This window comes from Rana temporaria, chromosome 5 (assembly GCF_905171775.1).
Source record: "Rana temporaria chromosome 5, aRanTem1.1, whole genome shotgun sequence".
In the NCBI taxonomy this organism is placed as follows: Eukaryota; Metazoa; Chordata; class Amphibia; order Anura; family Ranidae; genus Rana; species Rana temporaria.
Genome location: NC_053493.1, coordinates 179,188,965 through 179,210,920, shown reverse-complemented (window position 1 = coordinate 179,210,920; position 21,956 = coordinate 179,188,965).

Here is a 21,956-nt window from a genome sequence, read left to right as displayed (position 1 = left end):
AGAAAGGGCTTTGTCTTCAAGTGGTTAGAAGAGTGGGTGATGTGTGACATAAGCTTCTAAATGTTGTGCATAAAATGCCAGGACAATTCAAAACCCCCCCAAATGACCCCATTTTGGAAAGTAGACACCCCAAGCTGAGAGGCATCTCGAGTCCATGGAATATTTTATATTTTGACCCAAGTTGCGGGAAAAATAAATATATATTTTTTTTTGCGCAAAGTTGTCACTAAATGATATATTGCTCAAACATGCCATGGGCATATGTGGAATTACACCCCAAAATACATTCTGCTGTTTCTCCTAAGTACGGGGATACCACATGTGTGAGACTTTTTGGGAGCCTAGCCGCCTACAGGACCCCGAAAACCAATCACCGCCTTCAGGCTTTCTAAGGGTGTAAATTTTTGATTTCACTCCTCACTACCTATCACAGTTTCGAAGGCCATAAAATGCCAAAATAGCACAAAAAAACCCCAAATGACCCCCTTTTTGAAAGTAGACACCCCAAGCTATTTGCTGAGAGGCATGTCGAGTCCATGGAATATTTAATATTTTGACATAAGTTGTGGGAATATGACAAACTGATTATTTTTTGCACAAAGTTGTCACTAAATAATATATTACTCACACATGCCATGGTTATATGTGGAATTGCACCCCAAAATACATTCTGCTACTTCTCCTGAGTACGGGGATACCACATGTGTGGGACTTTTTGTGAGCCTAGCCGCGTACGGGGCCCCGAAAACCAAGCACCGCCTTCAAGATTTCTAACGGCATACAATTTTGATTTCCCTCCTCACTACCTATCACTACCTATCACAGTTTTGAAGGCCATAAAATGCCAAGATGGCACACATCCCCCCCAAATGACCCCATTTTGGAAAAAAGACACCCCAAGCTATTTGCTGAGAGGCATGTCGAGTCCATGGAATATTTAATTTTTTGGCCCCAAGTGATTGAATAATGACCAAAAAAAATGATATATTTCTCACACATGCCATGGGCATATGTGGAATTACACCCCAAAATACATTCTGCTGCTTCTCCTGAGTACGAGAATACCACATGTGTGGGACTTTTTGGGAGCCTAGCCACGTACGGGACCCCGAAAACCAATCACCACCTTCAAGATTTCTAAGGACATAAATCTTTGATTTCACTCACACAAATCTTGAAGGCGGTGATTGGTTTTCGGGGTCCCGTACGCAGCTAGGCTCCCAAAAAGTCCCACACATGTGGTAATCCCGTACTCAGGAGAAGCAGCAGAATGTATTTTGGGGTGTAATTCCACATATGCCCATGGCATGTTTGAGCAATTTATCATTTAGTGACAACGTTTTGTAAATTATTTTTTTTGGTCATTATTCAATCACTTGGGGCAAAAAAATGTAATATTCCATGGACTCAACATGCCTCTCAGCAAATAGCTTGGGTGTCTACTTTCCAAAATGGGGTCATTTGGGGGGGTTGTGTGCCATCTTGGCATTTTATGGCCTTCGAAACCTTGATAGGTAGTGAGGAGTGAAATCAAAAATGTATGCCCTTAGAAATGCTGAAGGTGGTGCTTGGTTTTCGGGGCCCCATACGCGGCTAGGCTCCCAAAAAGTCCCAAACACGTGGTATCCCCGTACTCAGGAGAAGCAGCAGAATGTATTTTGGGGTGCAATTCCACATATTACCATGGCATGTGTGAGCAATATATTATTTAGTGACAACTTTGTGCAAAAAAAAATCAGTTTGTCATATTCCCGCAACTTGTGTCAAAATATTAAATATTCCATGGACTCGACATGCCTCTCAGCAAATAGCTTGGGGTGTCTACTTTCCAAAATGGGGTCATTTGGGGGGGTTTTGTGCTATTTTGGCATTTTATGGCCTTCGAAACCTTGATAGGTAGTAAGGAGTGAAATCAAAAATATGTGTCCTTAGAAATGCTGAAGGCGGTGCTTGGTTTTTGGGGCCCCATACGCGGCTAGGCTCCCAAAAAGTCCCAAACATGTGGTATCCCCGTACTCAGGAGAAGCAGCAGAATGTATTTTGGGGTGCAATTCCACATATTACCATGGCATGTGTGAGCAATATATCATTTAGTGACAACTTTTTGTAAAATTAAATTTTTTTTTGTCATTATTCAATCACTTGGGACAAAAAAAAAATATTCAATGGACTCAACATGCCTCTCAGCAGTTTCCTTCGGGTGTCTACTTTTCAAAATGGGGTCATTTGGGGGGGGGGGGTTTGTGCATTTTAGCACCTCAAGAAATGAGATAGGCAGTCATAAAATAAAAGCTGTGTAAATTCCAGAAAATGTACCCTAGTTTGTAGACGCTATAACTTTTGCGAAAACCAATAAATATACGCTTATTGCGATTTTTTTTACTAAAGACATGTGGCTGAATGCATTTTGGTTCCACATAATGTTTGTGAGGAATAACATTCAGTAGATCTCAGTTTGTTCGGAAGAACCAGTTCTTTATGTAGAAAAGATAAACAAATGTATACAGCACAACGCAAAAAAATTTTCCCAGTGCCTGCATGAAAACACACACAATCTTTCAGGGCTTCAAGGGTTAAAATTTAGCAATTTTGTTTCCAGCTGCATTCATAGAAAACAACCGTGCTGATTGTAATTGGAGTACATTACCCAGGACGTCACTATGGCGTTTGATGTCACTTCCTAGTTAATATCTGGCATCTGGGCTCCTGTACACTCTCCTGTATGTGTCCAAACGTGCTCCAGCCTCAGTGTTTGCAGCTGCTAGGAGCGCAGCACAGAGATGACAGCCATGGAGAGACAATCTTCCTGTTGGAACGTGCTGACAAGCAGGCAGAGAAAAGTTCAGCCGAATGTTAGGCGCCCTCCAGTGGACAAAGTGCAAATTGCATTGAGGAAAAAAAATTTAAGTTGTAAATGGCGATTATAAATGAAAATCTTTTCTTGATATTACTGACTTAGGTCTTCCAAAATAAACGAGGGGTTTTGAAACAGTCCCAGACTACGCGTTTCGCCCTATCCAGGGCTTTGTCACAGTCATCTTCTCTGTTTTAATTTGAGCTTCGAGTGGTTTTTTAAGGCCCATGCTACTGCTGCCGAAGCTCAAATTAAAACAGAGAAGATTCATCCTAGAAGGACTAAGAATGGCCATGAAAAACAACTTTTTTTGGCATGACCACAGGTACTACAGCCAAATAAAAGGCGTAGGAATGGGCAACAAATACGCCCCAAGTGTGGCAAATATATTCTTGAATAAATGGGAAAGTGAAGAAATTTTTGGGAAAAGCTGGCCGCAAATCCAAGCATACAAACGGTTCATTGATGACATCTTGATTGTGTGGGAGGGTAGCCATGAACAGCTGAAAGGCTTCATTGAGCATATTAACCACAATAATTATGGAATCAAATTCACGACCAACATCCAAACAGAGGTTACGCAGTTTCTGGACTTGGAAATATTTAAAAATGGGAAAGAACTTCACACGAGAACGCATTTCAAGGAAACGGACCGAAATGGGTATATCCCGTACGGAAGCTGCCACCATCCCCAGTGGAAACGGGCTATACCAAAGGGGCAGTTCATCCGAATCAAACGTAATTGCAATTCTTCGGATGACTACCAGCGGCAAACAAATATCCTCATTGACAGATTCGTTGAGAAAGGATATGAGCGAAACAGGCTGGAGAAAACAAGATCAGAAGTAAATTCCATGAACCGTAACGAGATGCTGAAGGATAAGGAACGCAAACCACCAGAAACAAATGATGTCACTTTCGTGACGGGCTTCAGTGCGGATTATCGAGCGGTTGAAAAAATCATCACCAAACATTGGCCCATCATTAGGGGAGACGCAGATCTAAATAAAATTTTACCTGCTAAGCCAAAATTTATATACAGAAGAGCCAGAAGAATCAGGGATACCTTGGTAAAAAACGTACCGGACCCACCTAAGAAAATGACCACTTTTTTTGACCAGAAGGGATTTTATAGATGCGGGAAGTGTAAACCATGTCGCATCACTAAAGGGCCCAGGAAGGTCAGCCATTTTACATCCCATGCTAATAAAAAAGAATTCAAAATAGATAAACTCATTACGTGCAGTAGTACGCATGTCACCTACGTGCTGGAATGCGAGTGTGGCATACAGTATGTGGGCAGAACCACCAGGAAACTGTCAGTACGTATGGGTGAACATATTAGAAATATAAAAAAGGGGTTCATCCACCATAGTGTTTCGTTGCATTTCAGACAAAAGCACAATAGAGACCCTAGTAAGTTAAAAATTTACGCAATTGACAAAATTGAACAGAACTGGAGAAACCTAAATATGCGCAGGGAACGGGGCGTGGCCAAGACCGGCATGTGAGAGGACGCACTTCTCACAGCTCCTGCCTGATCCGTATACCGATCCTTCCCCGGCGTCTCTGATCCGGCTCCCTTCGACCCATCAGCTGGCTACCGAGTCCCTGCACCGCCCGGACCCACCCCCGGCCCTCTGTACTAGGGGAAAGACCCGCTGCGGAACGGCGGAGATGACGGGACCGGACATCCAAGATGGCGCCGCCGCGGCCCTCTCACAGCGCACACCACGAGCTGACAAGCCTAAGGAAGGCACCGCCAGGAAACCACCAAAGACTCAGGGTAAGGAGCAGCCGAGGGACATGCTCTTCTTTGCCCAAAAGCTCAAGGGCCCTGCTGGCACTGGGGCGGGGGGGTCGGCAGATGGCGGAGGTGGTGGAGGCCGTGCAGCACAGCTAGAGTGGGGACATGAGGCGGAGGAAACACCCCATAGCTCCAGGGCAGATGCAGACGCTGATGCGCCCCCCCCTTCGGATGATACACAAGATAATGTGGGGCAACCGACGCTGGCAGACATACTAAAGGCGGTGCAGGTGGGCAATGCTGACATGAAGGAGCAGTTTGGGGGCCTGAGAGAGGAGGTGTCCCTTCTGCGACAGGATCTCCAAAAAGTCAGGGAGAGAGCAACCGCTGTTGAGAGCAGAGTAAGTGACCTGGAAGATAAGCTCCCACATATAGCGAATGAAGTCAGAGTGGCACATCGTATGGCCCAAGATACGCTCAGCAGAGCCGAGGACACAGAGAACCGTTTACGCAGAAATAATGTTTGCATTGTTGGTCTCCCGGAGAAGACAGAGGGCAGAGACCCTACCATGTTTGTGGAGAACTGGCTTATAGAAGTGTTCGGGAGGGAAGTATTCTCGCCATTTTTCACTGTGGAGAGAGCCCACAGAGTACCGGGCCGACCCCTCCCACAAGGGGCACCCCCCCGGTCGATGCTGGCCAAGCTCTTGCACTACCGCGACAGAGAGTCAGTTCTCCGCTGCGCACGGGAGCGAGGAAATGTTACCTTTAATGGGGTCAGAGTGTCGTTTTACCCTGACTTTTCGGCCGAAGTGCAGAGGAGTAGAGCAAGATTTGTTGATGTCAAAAAACGCCTGAGGGCCCTACAGCTTCCATATGCCATGCTCTACCCGGCCAAGTTGCGGGTAACCGCAGAGGGGCATGCACAATTTTTTGAGTCCCCCAGGGAGGCTACGGCCTGGTTGGATCATAATGAACAGGCCCTGCGCCACCGCAGGGCTGACGCGGGAGGAGACTGATCATGGCGTGATCCGTGACACACTGACTGTGCTTCTGCAATGGGCATGATACTTTCCTCATATTGTTGAACTGTTGCTCTGACTTTTGAATTATCCTGCTTGCAGGTCCGGTTCTCTTTTTTGTACCAGATGCCGGGGAAATATCTTCACTTTTCCAAAGCGCTAGGAAACAAACTGTGACTGTATTATGCAACTGAATAAGACTTCAGCTGAGATATTGAGGGGAGTAGTGGGCTCACGTTTGAGCTGGGTTAGAGTGCCTGATCTTGCCCTGTTGGCATTTTGCCTGACCATGTTTGGGCTCCATCTGGGCCCTCCCGGGAATTGGGACGGTTTGCCCGAATGGGGCCTGCCTAAGCACCATTGCACTACTGTTTGGGGGCACCGTTGTGCCTGGTTATATCTTGAAGTACTCATTGTCCTACAGTCCAAGGGAATATTGATGTACCTACCGTTTCTTTTTTTTTTATTTCTTTTATTTTGGCCATCCGATAATTTGCTATCGTGTGAGACTACCCGCATCGCCCCTCATGCCCGATTACTACTTTTGCTTCTGCAATGGAGGACACCCCCCTGATCTCCTGGAATGTTAGGGGCATGAACTCCCCCCTGAAACGCACAATGATATTTACATGTATGCAGGGCCGTCTTTAATATGGTTTGGGCCCAGGGCAAACATTTTTTTTTGGGCCCCCCTCCAGCTTATTTTGGGCCTGGCTGGTTCACATGTATGTTTTGGCGGTCCTCATTTGTGCAGGTACAGCAGCCCATTGATTTGAATGGGCTGCCATGCCTTTGTTTCCTGCAGAAAAAGGTGCATTCAGCATTTTAAAAATACAGCTGCCTTGAAATCCATTCTGCTTTTGCACCATGCTACTTACCTGCAGTTCTTGCACACACAAACGCACTGTGTTTTTAAAAGCGTGACCTAAACATCTAAAAATGCAGCAAGCTTGACAGTGCGGGAACTGCAGATAAGTCACAGCAGACAGCAGAATGGACAGACAGTGCTGTATTTCAGTGCTTGATGGGCATAGGCGTGCCGTGTGCGCAGCCTATTACATGAGGCATGCGCTTTTCTTTGCAGGAAACGCAGGCATGGCGGCCCATTCAATGAATGGGCTGCTGTGCCTGCACAAATGTGGGCCGCCAAAACACATACATGTGAACCAGCCAGGCCCAAAATAAGCCCATCAAGCAGTTAAATACAGATAGTAATGTCATCTGCTCTGAGGCTTTACTCAGCCTGGACTGCAGGTCTGGTCTGTTATTTAAAAAGTTCCTCTATTTTACACATGGCATGGCATGGGGTCCCATGGTGCTAAAGCAGAATGGACAGACGGTGCTGTGACCCCATGCCATGCCATGTGTAAAATAGAGGAACTTTTTAAAACACTGACCAGACCTGCAGTGAATCATCAAATATTATAAAGACTTTGGGCACACTCTACAGAAAACTTCAATTTATAATATAGATTAGCAAACAGTGACATACCTTGAGGAGCAGGACATGAAGAAGTCAGCCTCAGGAAGAGCAAACTGGGGATGTTATAAAATCACATTCTAATTCACTTTTATATGCAAGCAGCACCCAGTGGCAGGAAAGGAGAAGTGCGCATCTAAAGGGAAGCCAGGGGTGCTGTACATTTTAAAACACTGGGAAGGGAAGCAGTACTGTCACTGGCTGCGTGCCGCTGATGATTTTCAGCCTGATTTGTGGGCAGCACAGGGGCTTAACGGGAGGCAGGGCCGCCATCAGGAATTATGGGGCCACTTACACAGCTTCAGGCATGGGCCCCCTGGAGCAGAGAACCGGGATGGGGGGTGCTGCCGCCTGAAATTAATAAAGCAGGGGGGGGGGCTGCCGCAAATTTAGAAGCGGGGGGCCATTTACAAAAAAAGAAATAAAGAAAGAAATAAGGAAAAATATATATAAAAAAGGGGTGTAGCCATCCGGGGCCCTGGGGACCTCTGGGCCCTTTAATAAAAAGAAAAAAAGAAATAAAAAATATATATAAAAAATATATTTTAAAAAGGGGGTTGCCATCTGGGGCCCTGGGGACCTCTGGGCCCTTTAATATTTTTTTTTTTAATAAAAATATATTACAAAAAAAAGGGGGTTGCCATCCGGGACCTCTGGGCCCTTTAATAAAAAATATATATAAAGAAACATTTATAAAAAAAAGGGGGGGTTGCCACCCAGGGCCCTGGGGACCTCTGGGCCCTTAAATAAAAAATAAATAAAAAAATATACAAACAAAAATAAAAAAATAAACATTTATAAAAAAAATAAAGGGTGTTTGCCACATGGGGCCCTGGGGAACTCTGAGCCCTTTAATAAAAAAAAATAATATATATATATATATATATATATATCCCCAGGGCCCCGGATGGCAACCCCCCTTATTTTTTATAAAAAACATTTTTTTTATATATTTTATTTCTTTTTTTTCTTTTTTTATATATATATATATATATATATATATATATAAAAAGAAAAAAAAGAAATAAAATATATAAAAAAAATGTTTTTTATAAAAAATAAGGGGGGTTGCCATCTGGGGCCCTGGGGACCCCTCGGTCCTATAATAATAATAATAATAAACATTTATATATATATATATATATATATATATATATATATATATATATATATATATATATATATTTATATATTTATGTATATATAAATAAAAATATTTTTTTTATAAAAAAAGGGGGGTTGTCATCCGGGGCCCTGGGGAACTATGGGCCCCTGGGGACCCCCAGACCTCTAAAAAAAAAATTGTCCCTTTAATAAAAAATAAAATAAAAATATATTAAAAAATTGTCCGTTTAATAAAAAAAAAAAATTTTTTTTTTATTTAAAAATAAATAAAAAAGGGAGGGTTGCCATCTGGGGCCCTGGGGTCCTCCGGGCCCCTGGGGGCCTCCGGACCCCTAAAAAAAAAAAAAAAAAAAAAAAAAAAAAAATTTTTTTTTTTTTTTTTTCAAAGGGGGTTGCTTTGGGCCCCCAACAGTGACAGGGCCCAGGGCACCTGCCCCATTTGCCCTGCGGTAAAGACGGCCCTGCATGTATGAAGAAGTTTTACCCTGCTATCTTATGCTTTCTGGAAACGCATTTGACACATGATACCACAAGTTGGTTGAAATACTCCTGGGTGGGCAGGGCTTACCATTCCACTCACACCTCCTTCTCTCGGGGTGTGAGTGTACTGGTACACAGGTCCTTGGATTACCAGGAATATGCCTCTAAAGTTGACCCAGAGGGGAGGTTTGTGTTTTTACATTGTCGGATGGGAATTTTGAACTGTATTTTGGCGTGTGTTTACATTCCTCCCCCATTTGATGCTCGGGTGTTGAGGCTCCTCTTGGAATTCCTGGAAGGTAGGCCTGACCTCCCGATGCTTCTGGTGGGGGACTTCAATAGCTGGTTGGACCCGGGGTTGGACAAACATCCGGCACCCGGGGCGAACCCTCACAGGGCCACCCCGTTGGCAAGGTTGTTACGGGAGGTGGGTTGGCTGGATGTGTGGCGACACCGAAACCCCACAGCTAGACAATTCTCATGTTTTACGAAGGCTCACGGGTCGCTATCTAGGATAGACCTGGCGGTGGGTAACTCCGCGATGCTCCCCTCGGTTTCAGATGTTGCATACAGACCTAGATGTATTTCGGACCATTCGTACATGGTAATAACACTTACGGTGTCTCATCCATCTGCTCTTCCCAGAGCACCCTGGAAATTCAATGCCTTTTGGCTTCAGCTATTTAGTGCCCCGGAGGAACTAGAGGGGAGCATCCGGAGGTTTTTTACAGACCAGCCCGACCCAGAATCTATCCTTACTGAATGGGAATCTTTCAAATTGTACCTTAAACGTCTGCTCAGTGGGGAGGTCAATAAGGTTAAGAGGCGCTCGGAGGCTCTCAGGGAGGCTTTGGAGATGCAGGTCCACACATTGGAGACTAAGTATGTCCAGGACCCCACTGAGACAGCTAAAGGGGCGTGGCAGTCTGCTCAATCTGCGTATGAGCACCTGCTCGCCTCCACGGCCGAAAAAAAACGTTTCTTCACCAAAACTGCATTTTTTGAGGAGGGAGAGACGACGGGCCGTCTCCTGGCTAGGATAGCGAACTCTGAACAGAAGTCCCCAGCTATTGGGACACTGCGGACCGCAGCTGGGCGACTGGTCCAATCTCCCGACCTAATCATACAGACACTAGCGGATTTTTATGAACAGCTGTATCGCCCGGCTTCGACCTATAGTACTGAGGAGCTGTCTGCCTATTTGGACGGCATAGCATTTCAGTGTCTATCCCTTTCCCAGAGCTCGGAGCTGGACTCTCCCTTGACCCTAAAAGAACTACAGGAGGCAGTGGCGACCTTCCCCAATTGTAAAGCTCCAGGGGGTGATGGAATACCCATGGAGATTTATAAACAATACTCTGAGATCTTACTGCCCAGACTACTGAGGGTATTTAATGCTGCAAGGGAGATTAGTGCCCTCCCATCCTCCATGGCTAAGGCACACATTGTACTAATCCTTAAACCGGGCAAGGACCCAGTGGATCCGGCCTCATACAGGCCGATCTCACTACTCCAGTCTGATATTAAACTTCTTGCGAAAGTGCTGGCCCTCAGGTTAAATAAAGTAATTACCTCAGTCATACACCCGGATCAGGCGGGATTTATGCCCAACAAATCTACAGCCATAAACCTCAGAAGGCTATTTCTTAACATGCAGTCCAGGGCAGATAATTTGGGGAGGAGAGCTCTGCTGTCGCTTGACGCTATGAAGGCTTTTGATAGCGTGGAGTGGCCGTATCTCTGGGGGGTGCTGCGGCGCTTCGGATTCGGTGAGGTGTTTATCTCCTGGGTGCGGTTGCTGTACCATCTCCCCCAAGCGGCTATCAGAGAGGCTGGGAGAGTGTCGGTGTCTTTTGCTCTGGGCCGGGGTACGCGGCAGGGGTGTCCATTGTCCCCCCTGCTGTTTGCCTTAGCAATAGAGCCACTGGCGAGTCAGATTAGGGACCATAGGGGTATCACCGGCTTCTGCTATGGAGACAGACAGGAGAAGGTGATGCTGTACGCAGATGACACGATGATCCTGCTAGGTGATACGGAGCAATCCCTGAGCAGGACAATGGAAACGGTAGTCAAATTTGGGGAGTTTTCGGGCCTTAAAATAAACTGGTCTAAGTCTGCCTTGATGCCCCTGGATGACACCCAGCTGCAACATGGAGACAGTGTGGGTGGTATCCCTGTAGCCACTACCTTTAAATACTTAGGAATACAAGTGACGCCGCGTATTGGGGAATACGGCTCGTTGAATATCTCCCCGCTGCTGGCTAGATTTCGCTCCCGGGCCAAGACGTGGAATGCTTTGTGTATGTCAGTTGCGGGCAAAGTGAATCTGATTAAGATGATTCTAATGCCCCAACTGCTCTACATGCTGCACAACTCCCCGGTGGTTATCCCCCTAAAGACCTTTAGGATAGTTAACACCATCTTTCGAGAATTGATCTGGAAGAACCGCCCACCCAGGATAAAATTAGAGCACCTGCAGCGCCCCAAGGAGGAGGGGGGGCTGGCCCTCCCGAATCCTTGGCTGTACTATCTGGCGTCGCAACTGCAACACTTAATAGGTACTATGGTACTAGAGGGGGGGCAGTCAGACAGGGTCCCCAGCGCCTCTGAGCATATTATGCTCAGGACGGTGGGAGGAGCGTCAATCCCGACAGCACTAGAGTCCTTGGCCTTTGAAAGATCCCATAAAACTTTCCCCACCTATAGCCTAATACAGAAGATATGGAACAAAGCCAAGTATTTACAAGGGGCCTCGGGGGTCACCGAATTTAGCCCTATCTGGGCAAATGAATCGTATCCTGAACTAGCCAAACTGCAACAAGGGGAAAGGTGGAAGAGATATGGGATCCGTTATTTATCACAGATTTTGGGTAATGGTGGTTTACTGCCTTTTGAGACGCTGAGGGAGACATACCAGTTGCCAGCGAGCATGTTCTTTTACTACATGCAGCTTAGGCACGCATTTGTCGCCCAATCCAGGGCCTCAGAGTGGCATGTGGAGTCCCTTCCAATCCTCTCCCAGCTCAAGAGCGCAGATACGTCTAAAGGGTTTATATCCCAGAGTTATAGTGTACTGCTTTGCAGGTACCTTAAAAAACACCCTCTGACAGTTAGGAAGAAGTGGGAAGCGGATGTAGGCCCCCTGGAGGAGGAGCAATGGGAGGAGGCCCTGCAGTCAGTTAACAGCTGCTCCCTAAATGTGACACAGCGACTCACACAACTGTATATACTCCTAAGAGTATACTATACGCCCCACAGATTGCATCTTATGGGGGTGCGGCCCACACCGACATGCGCAAGATGTAAAAGAGATCATGGGGATTTGATACACATGCTCTGGCGCTGCCCCAAGTTGCACACCTACTGGGCGGGCGTGATAGACACGCTAAACGCGGTGTTCCAGGTCTCAATCCCATTAGACCCTAAGCAGTGTCTCCTGAATTTTCTGGATGAGCTGGAGTGGGAACCCCACACTAGGGAGGCCATCAACAGGGCCCTGTTCATGGCCAGGAAACTAATTACGCGGCACTGGATATCCGAGGAGCCCCCCACGGTTCGGGAATGGATAACTGCACTCGGTAGCACGTTAAGGATGGAAAAGGTCATATACCAGCATAGGGGTTGCTCCGGAAAATTTGAACGGCTATGGGATTCGTGGCTGGGAACGCCGGGGCTAGCCCCGAACGACCTGGTCATGGACAGAATCTTGGGCTAGAGAGATGGGATGAGGTGTGAGGGCGGGATGCGGTCCATGGGTCCTGTCAGAATGTTGTTTTATACTTACACTTGTTAATGTTTTGTACATGGCCATGTATGGATCTGCTCTATTGTTTATGAGTACGGTACTTTGGACTGTAAGTGACAAATTTATGATCAATAAACTTGTTTTTGGATTAAAAAAAAAAATATGCGCAGGGAAATTTCACGCAACGAAACCGAATGGATTTTTAAAATGGATACACTCAAACCGAAAGGGATGAATGTAGAATTAGACATTAATTGTTTTTTGGAGGACTACTAGCGCAAGGCATAAATATAAATTAACCTGAGTATACACCCACACCTGGTTTCCTAATTTTAATAATTTTAATAATATACATAATTTAGACGCTTCTAGATTATTAACGCACCGACAACAAGTTTTTTCGATATATAATTCCATTTTTAATGACAGTGTTTTATTGCAAGGAATTGTCATACTAAATATTAATTGGCCCATACCATATAGATAGAATGTCTCTATATGACAAAAAAAAAACCTGCATTTGAGTGTACTTGATTATTGATCTTTTATGAATGCTTTTTAACAATTTACGGCAATGAATAGTAATATATAAATTTTGTATGTACATCTGTAAGGTGCCTATGGCAGCGTCAGGCACAGACGCATACAGCAGGAAAGGTCACCTACAGGACTTAAGATGGCCGATTGGGCACTTCCTGTGGAAATGGTTGGGAGTCCAACCATCCCACATTATATAAACCCTATGCCAGATACTAAAATGGCGGCACCAGTACATCCGGGTCCCTGCACTTCCGGGCTACAGGGAACGTAGGGGAGGAAAACCAGGGATATCAGCAGCGTTATGACGCCAAAAATAGTGAGGATTTGGGGCAGTATGGCGCTTAGCAGCTGCACCAATAAACACATAATTTGTCCCGGGGAAACACACTTAGCAATAGAGGTAATACACGGCCAGTATACAGGAGTTAAGATGGCCGCCGGGCCACTTCCGGTATAGTAAAAATGGCGACGCAGCCACTTCCTGTTTGGCCAGTATACAGGAGTTAAGATGGCCGCCGGGCCACTTCCGGTATAGTAAAGATGGCGGCGCAGCCACTTCCTGTTTGGCCAGTAAGTGCAATTTGACAGAGGGGATAAATACAGTGACAGCAAAATCATCCACCAGCTTTTCTGAAGACGCAAAACTGCGAAACGCGCATGAAGCTATGTGGACAGCGCAAGGGGGAGTGTAATTTTAACCAGTGAGACCACAGGTACAGCAGGAGCCAGGAACGCACCCGTACGATAAGCTGGTCAGCGGCTGTCTAAAAGACTGACACTGCCAAAGACACCAGGTGCTGGTTTTAAAGCACCTCTCTTGTGAGTAGTTTTTTATTATGAATTTTAAATAAACATATTTTTAAATGTATTTCACCATGATGAGCCCCTTGGTTTCTTTGAGGCATTGAGGAACATCCTGAGAGGACTCACCAACTTTAACGGAATAAGTTTTTGAGGCACATTACCAGCTGGGGTCTGGTGAGTTTGCATTTCAGCAGTTGGTGGTGGTAGCACTTATCTTTGTCGGGTGGAAGAAGTGACAGCACCCTGTATGCATGAAATATAGCACCAGGATTTAAACTCAGCAACACTTTCTGTTTGGACTGGAATTTGTGAACTGGCGCTTACCCATAATTGGGGACGTGTTGCAGCATGAATGCACATGAATTGTGAAAAACTAATGTTTGGCACCAACGCACCTTATTATTATTTTTATATATTAATAATATTATTCATTATTTATATGTTCGCACACTTGTGCATGTATATTCATAATAGTTTATAGACTCACTTATAGCACTTTGGAATATTGTTTCACAAGCACATCATTTGGGGTAGCCATATTTATTTATTTATTTATTTATTTATTTATTTTTGATGGCACAGCATATGCACATAGCATCACGCTAGTACATATGTTCACAAGAGCTGTTTCTATAGTGACCCATCACGTACATCACTGTACTGGATCTAGCACTATATCACTATAGGGGTCAAATAGAAAAAAAATTTTTTTTTGGGGTAAACTAAAAAAATGTTTTTCTAAAAAATAATAAAAAATTTTTTTTTGATATCACATTATTATACCAGCGCAGTACCAACACCTTTTTAATTTTTTCACCTAAACCTCATAGAAGGTTTATACAGCACTGCAGCAGGTCAATATAGTATTATTTAGAACTTATTTTTGCGCCGGTGACAATCACTTTTCCTAAGCTTCCACGGTGCTCTAGGCAGGGTTGCAAGAGGCCTAACCCTCAAGGAGAGTAGGATGGGAGAATGATCCGAGACACACCGGGGAAGGTATTGTATATCTTCAACATACTGTGTCGCCGCAGCCGAGCACAGACAGAGGTCTATCCTGGATAAAGACATATGCGTCTTGGAGAAGCAAGAAAATTGCTTATCAAGGGGATTTTTCAGTCTCCAGGGGTCCACCCAACCCACCTCTTCCATAAACTTAGCCAAGGCTGATCTTGTCATCCCGGGGCCCCCCCGGGGCAGGGTGTCTATCCATGTATGGGTTCAAGATCCCATTAAAATCCCCTACTACCACCAGTGGTATCCCAGGGTTGGACAGCTGGAAGGCCAGGAGGGTGCGCAATATTTGAGGACTGTACGGTGGAGGAACATATACTGCAGCCAGAATGAGTGTCAGTTGGTATACCCTGCATAACAAAAAAACATATCTCCCCTCCTGATCAATCCTAGAGTCCAAGCACTGAAAGTCCAGGGATCTATGTATCAATACACTCACACCCCTTGAATATGAGGTGTGAGTGGAGTGATAAGTCCACCCTGCCCATGCAAATCCCAACCACGATCTAGTGTCAGGAGTCAAATGAGTCTCCTGCAAGACGCATATAGCCGGAAAATGTTTCCTGAGGGATGTGGATACCATAGTTCGTTTAAGTGGATCTCCCAAACCCCTAACATTCCATGAAATTACAGCAATTCCCGTCATCATTTCTCAATTAAAATGGCATCACATGACATATTAAACCTCCACCCGCCAGAAAAAACATCACCACTCCCCATCTCATCCAGCGGTAGCACTGCATATAGCAGGGGTCTCCAAACTTTTCAAACAAAGGGCCACTTTATTGTCCTTCAGACTTTAGGAGGGCCGGATTGTGGCCAGCAGGGACAGGAAATGTCACGGGCCCAGCATCAGTGAGAATAAATATGGCCTCAGGTTTGGTGGTCAATAAAAGGAGGAGTTTCCCCCCCATTAGTAGGAAGAATAGTATCCCATCATTGGTATCAGTGTAAGATTCAGTGTCCCATTGTTGGTGTCAGTGGGAGGACTAGTGCCTCATATCAGTGGGATGAATAGTGCCCCCAGGGCCGGATAAAGGCTATCAAAGGGCAACATCTGGCCCTCGGGCCACAGTTTGGAGACCCCTGGCATATAGCATCATTAAAGAAAAATTGGCACCATCCTGGGGGATCAAAAATAAAAATAAAAATGCATAATAGGTAGAAAAAAGAAACAATAATATGTGGGCTGACATCTTCAAACAGTCCCAGGTACCCCAATACGAAATGGCAGACCAGGCCCCACCACTTAGCACAGTGCCGCGGCAGGGAGTGTGGGTCTGAAGCAGATCCCCCGAGTGCGAGAGAAAAATAGCAGCGTCCAAAAAATGTAGAGAAGTCAGTAGCACCAGAAAGAGAACACTTATCAACTTTGCAACACGCGGCCGCTGGGCCAAACTTGTGCCTGCATGCGTGCTGTTTAATTGCCCATAAACTCAGTTGCTCTTACTGCACGTGTGCTGTTTAATTGCACATAAACGCAGTTGCTCTTACTGCACGTGTGCTATTTATTTGCACATAAACGCACATGTGCTATTTAATTGCCCATAAACGCAGTCGCTCTTACTGCACGTGTGCTTTTTATTTGCCCATAAACGCAGTCGCTCTTACTGCACATGTGCTGTTTTTCTGCCCATAAACGCAGTCGCTCTTACTGCACGTGTGCTGTTTATTTGCCCATAAACGCATTTGCTCTTACTGCACGTGTGCTGTTTATTTGCCCATAAACGCATTTGCCCTTACTGCACGTGTGCTGTTTTTTGGCCCATAAACGCAGTCGCTCTTACTGCACGTGTGCTGTTTTTTTGCCCATAAACTCATTAGCTGTTACCGCACGTGTGCTATTTATTTGCACATAAACGCAGTTGGTGTTAGTGCACGTGTGCTATTTAATTGCAGATAAACGCAGTTGCTGTTACTGCACGTGGGCTATTTAATTGCAGATAAACGCAGTTGCTGTTACTGCACGTGGGCTATTTAATTGCACATAAACGCAGTTGCTGTTACTGCACGTGTGCTATTTAATTGCACTTAAACGCAGTTGCTGTTACTGCACGTGTGCTGTTTATTTGCCCATAAACGCAGTCGCTCTTACTGCACGTGTGCTGTTTATGTGCCCATAAACGCATTTACTCTTACTGCACATGTGCTGTTTTTTTTGCCCATAAACGCAGTCGCTCTTACTGCACGTGTGCTGTTTATTTGCCCATAAACGCAGTTGCTGTTAGTGCACGTGTGCTATTTAATTGCACATAAACGCATTAGCTGTTACCGCACGTGTGCTATTTATTTGCACATAAACGCAGTTGCTGTTAGTGCACGTGTGTTATTTAATTGCACATAAACGCAGTCATTCTAACTGCACGTGTGCTGTTTATTTTGTCCTGTGCAGGCCATTAAAATGTCTGGAAGCACAACAAAGAGAGGCAGAGAGTCACGAAGGCAAGCAGGCTCTGCATCTAGAGGTGGACACGGTGCATCCTCTTTAGCACGTGGCCGCCTGACATTCTCATCCTTCTTTTCGGGAGCCTCAACATGCAGAGAAATTAGTAGAGTGGATGACCAAGCCGTCCTCATCCTCCTCATCCTCTCTCACCCAGGCTGAGCTTAGTTTGTCTGGCAAAGCAGCTGCCAAGGCGTCCTCTTCCCTCTGCACAATGGCATCACACAATCCTTCCCTAGTCCCACCATGTCCTCCTGAGGAGTCCCCCGAACTGTTTCAACACAGTGTTGGGTACATGCTGCATGAAGATGCGCAGCGTTTTGAAGGCTCCCATGACGGAACACAGAGGAAGGCATTGATGTGAGCCCAGAGAGAGCGGGTGCCCGAAAGGGACAGCAATCTGGCAGTCATGTTCCCCCAGCTGCAGCATACTGCCAGGTTTTCGACAGTGATGAGGAGGGAGGGGATGATGAGTTCACTGACTCTACGTGGGTGCCTGATAGGAGAGAGGAAGAGGAAGAGGAAGAAGAGGAGGAGGAGGAGGAGGAGGAGGAAGAGGCACAGGCACATCTCCAAAGAGGCAGGATGCCCTCCAGGGGCCAGCTTAAGGGCAAAACACCAACTGCATTACATCGCAGAGCTACGCCTGTGCAGGGCGCTGCTGTGTCTCAACGGTACTGCAAAAGTTATTTGGTGTGGGCCTTTTTTGAGACATGTGCATCAGATCGCACCGTTGCTATTTGCAAAATATGTCTCAAGCGTATCTCGCGTGGCCAAAACATCACCCGCTTGGGCACCACATGCTTGACCAGACATATGTCGACCTGCCATGCAGTTCGTTGGCAAGCATACCAGAAAGACCCACACCAAAGAACAAAGCGGACCTCCCCTTGTCCCTCATCAGCTGGGACCTCCAAACCCACTAGACCCTCAGTCCTCTCTGAAGCCTGCACTGACAGGACTGAAGGTGGAAATAGGTGTGTCACAACCTAGTAGTACATGCGGGAAATCTACTGATGGTAGCAGACAAATTTCCCTGCCCCAGCTGCTGCAGCGCTGAAAGAAGTACTCTCCCAGCCATCCACATGCCCAGCGGTTGAATGCTAGCTTAGCGAAATTGCTAGCACTTCAACTGCTACCTTTTCAGTTGGTAGATTCTGCCCCCTTCCGTGAGTTTGTGGAATGTGCGGTACCTCAGTGGCAAGTACCCAAACGCCACTTTTTCTCACGGAAGGCGATTCCCGCTCTCTACCGGCATGTGGAAGGCAATGTCCATGCCTCACTGGACAGGGCGGTCAGTGGTATGGTGCATCTTACCGCTGACTCATGGTCCAGCAGGCATGGACAGGGACGTTACCTCTCTTTCATGGCACATTGGGTGACTCTGCTGGCAGCTGGGAAGGACGCAGGGCAAGGTACAGTAGTGTTGGAGGTTGTTCTGCCACCACGCCTCCAAAACATTACTACTGGTTGTGACACACCTCTCTCCTCCACCCCCTCTTCTTCTTCTACTTCCTCTGTGGCCTCTTCCTGTGCTGATGTTTCCTCAGAACCAGCCGTGCTCCGTAGGTGTACGAGGGGCTACGCAGGAATGCAGGCAAAGAGATGCCATGCGGTCCTAGAGCTGGTGTGCTTGGGAGACAGGAGCCACACTGGGGCAGAGGTTCTGTCAGCTCTACAGGGGCAGGCTCAGAGGTGGTTGACACCACGCCAGCTTAAGCCAGGAATGGTGGTTAGCGACAATGGCACCAACCTCCTCTCTGCCCTGCGACAGGGAAAACTGACCCATGTGTCCTGTTTTGCTCATGTTCTGAGTTTGGTGGTGCAGCAGTTCTTGGGCAGGTACCCAGGCTTACAGGATGTCCTGAAGCAGGCCAGGAAAGTCTGTGTGCATTTCCGAAGTTCATACAATGCCACTGCTCGGCTGACAGACCTCCAAAGGGAATACAACCTGCCCAAGAACCGCCTAATCTGTGACATGCCCACCAGATGGAACTCTACATTGGCCATGCTGCAGCGGCTGCACACGCAGCAAAGGGCCATCAATGAATAACTGTACCAATATGGCAGCAGAACTGGGTGAGGGGAGCTTGGTTTTTTCCCCCATGCCAGTGGGCCTTGATCAGGGATGCATGCACTGTCCTGTCACCATTTGAGGAGGCCACGAGGATGGTGAGCAGTGACAGTGCATGCATCAGTGAGACTGTCCCTCTTATTCACCTGTTGGAGCACATGCTACGTGGTATTCAGGGCCCTTGAGGCAGAACAAAGGGAGGAAGAGGAGGACTTCCTTACCTCTCAAGGCCCCTTTACCAGTGGTCCTGCATGCCCGCCTAGCACACAGGAAGAGGACAAAGAGGACGAGGTGGAGGAGGATGATTGTATCAGCAGCATGGAGGTGGAGCCTAGCACTCAGCAGCAGCAGTCTTCAAGGGATAACTTACAGTCCCAAGGAACCCATGGACTTTTACGTGGCTGAGATGAGGTGGCTGCGGATCCTGTCGTCCTCAGAGGACTGTGCCCCGAATGCCTCAGCAAACCTACGCTGCATGGCCTCCCTGATCCTGCAAAGCCTGCGTAAGGATCCTTGTGTTCGTGGTATCAAGGAGAGGGATCATTACTGGCTGACAACTCTCCTTGATCCACATTACAAGAGTAAGGTTGCGCAGCTTATCTTGCCGTCGCAGAGGGAGCAGAAGATGAAACATCTTTGGGAGGCCTTGCAGAAGGGTCTGTGCAACGCGTTCCCAGAACCTGGGGGATTACCAAATCCTGTTCCTGGACAACGTGTTGCTGAGGCTTCGGTGAGTCACAGAAGGAGCGGTGGAGAAGGTGGCCATCTGACCGATGCGTTCAGACAATTTTTTAGTCCGCAGCCCCAAGGTATGACCGGTTCTAGCAACCATCGCCAGAGTTTGGTTTACATGGTGCGTGAATACCTAGGGGCAAGATCAGACTTGGACACCTTCCCCACCGAAAATTCTCTGGCTTACTGGGTCTTGAGGATGGATCACTGGCCAGAGCTTGCACAGTATGCAATTGAGCTACTGGCTTGCCCTGCATCCAGTGTTCTTTCAGAACGCACATTCAGTGCTGCTTGAGGCTTTGTGACCGATCACAGGGTACGCCTCTCCACCCACTCCGTCGATCGACTGACCTTCATAAAAATGAATCAGGCTTGGATCAACACCAGCTACCAAGCACCTGATGCTGATGTAACTGAATAATTTTTTTTAAATGACAGATCCCTTGGAGACTGCCTATGCTGATGCTGAGTGACTGTCCTGTTATGCTGCTGACTGAATATCCTTTTCCTCCTCACTGATCTTGCTGATAGCTAGTAAGAACATTTTTGTTTCTAGGCTCCGCCACCAGTGCCTAAGGCCCAATTTTTCTGCCCCTGTTTAACAGGGACGCCTAATAACAATTTTTGATGCAATACTTTGCATGTGGCTCTTTGCTGCGCTCCAATTACAGTATCTGTGAGGGGTTGCAGTGTTGTGTTGTGCCTAAGGCCCAATTTTTCTGCCCCTGTTTAACAGGGGCGTCTAATAACAATTTTTGATGCAATACCTTGCATGTGGCTCTTTGCTGCGCTCCAATTACAGTATCTGTGAGGGGTTGCAGTGTTGTGTTGTGCCTAAGGCCCAATTTTTTTGCCCCTGTTTAACAGGGGCTTCTAATAACAATTGTTGATGCAATATTTTGTCATGTGACAAATGTGTCATTTTTATTTTTTCAAAAAATATCTTTATGGAAAATCTTTAATTTTTTTTTTTGTCAAGAAATATATTTTTGCTTTGAAATACTTGTCTACATCTATTTTTTATTTATTTATTTTTTAAACCCTCCCCAGCACATCAATGAGATTCTTTAGTTTTTGGTCCACCTTTTGGTTTTTCTTTATAAGCTTCTCTAAGTCGAGGTTTGTGTCCTCTATTTCTGCCCTGCAGGACACGATCTCCCCAATTAGGACCTGGGCACTGTGGGTGTCCAATCCGCCCCCAACAGCTCGAACACCTCCTAAAATTTAGAAAAAAAAACATGTATTACAATTATGCAGGCCTACATGTATTACCTGAAGCTGTGCTGTATGACACTGACCTGATGTGGTGGCATTTTCCACTTCCTGCACATCTGGTGAGGGTGGGGCTTGGCTCTGTGTGGGGTTGGTCGGCTCCACTGCTGCAGCTTGATTGCGCCCTATGAGATTGTAAAAAAAGGGATACATGAATCAAAAAGATTAGAGGCCTAAAAGAGGAATAGCAATCATTCTTTTTATAAAGTGTGGTACAATTGTCTGTTTTTACAATCCTTCTAAGCTTAACACAGGATTTTATCCATTACCAAAGCTGCTGCATTTCTCTATCTTTGGCCAAGTTTCCTACATGGAAAAACAACAAGTATACACTGGATCACCTCTGTGTGAAACCCTAACCAGGTTGTTCTTGTGGCCGACCAACTGCTGAGCATACTCTCCTTTTACTGTATATTGACTTAAGTTGGATTATTTAAATCTACTTAATAACACATCTACAGTAAATAAAAAATTGGTCTCACATAAAAAAATCTTAAATAGAATGAACAACCAATTATTATGCCCACAAACATGAACCTTGAGACATCTATTCTTGAACTGTGTATATATACACAACCTGAAATAAAAAGCACATGCCGCAAAATAATAAAAACAAATATTCAG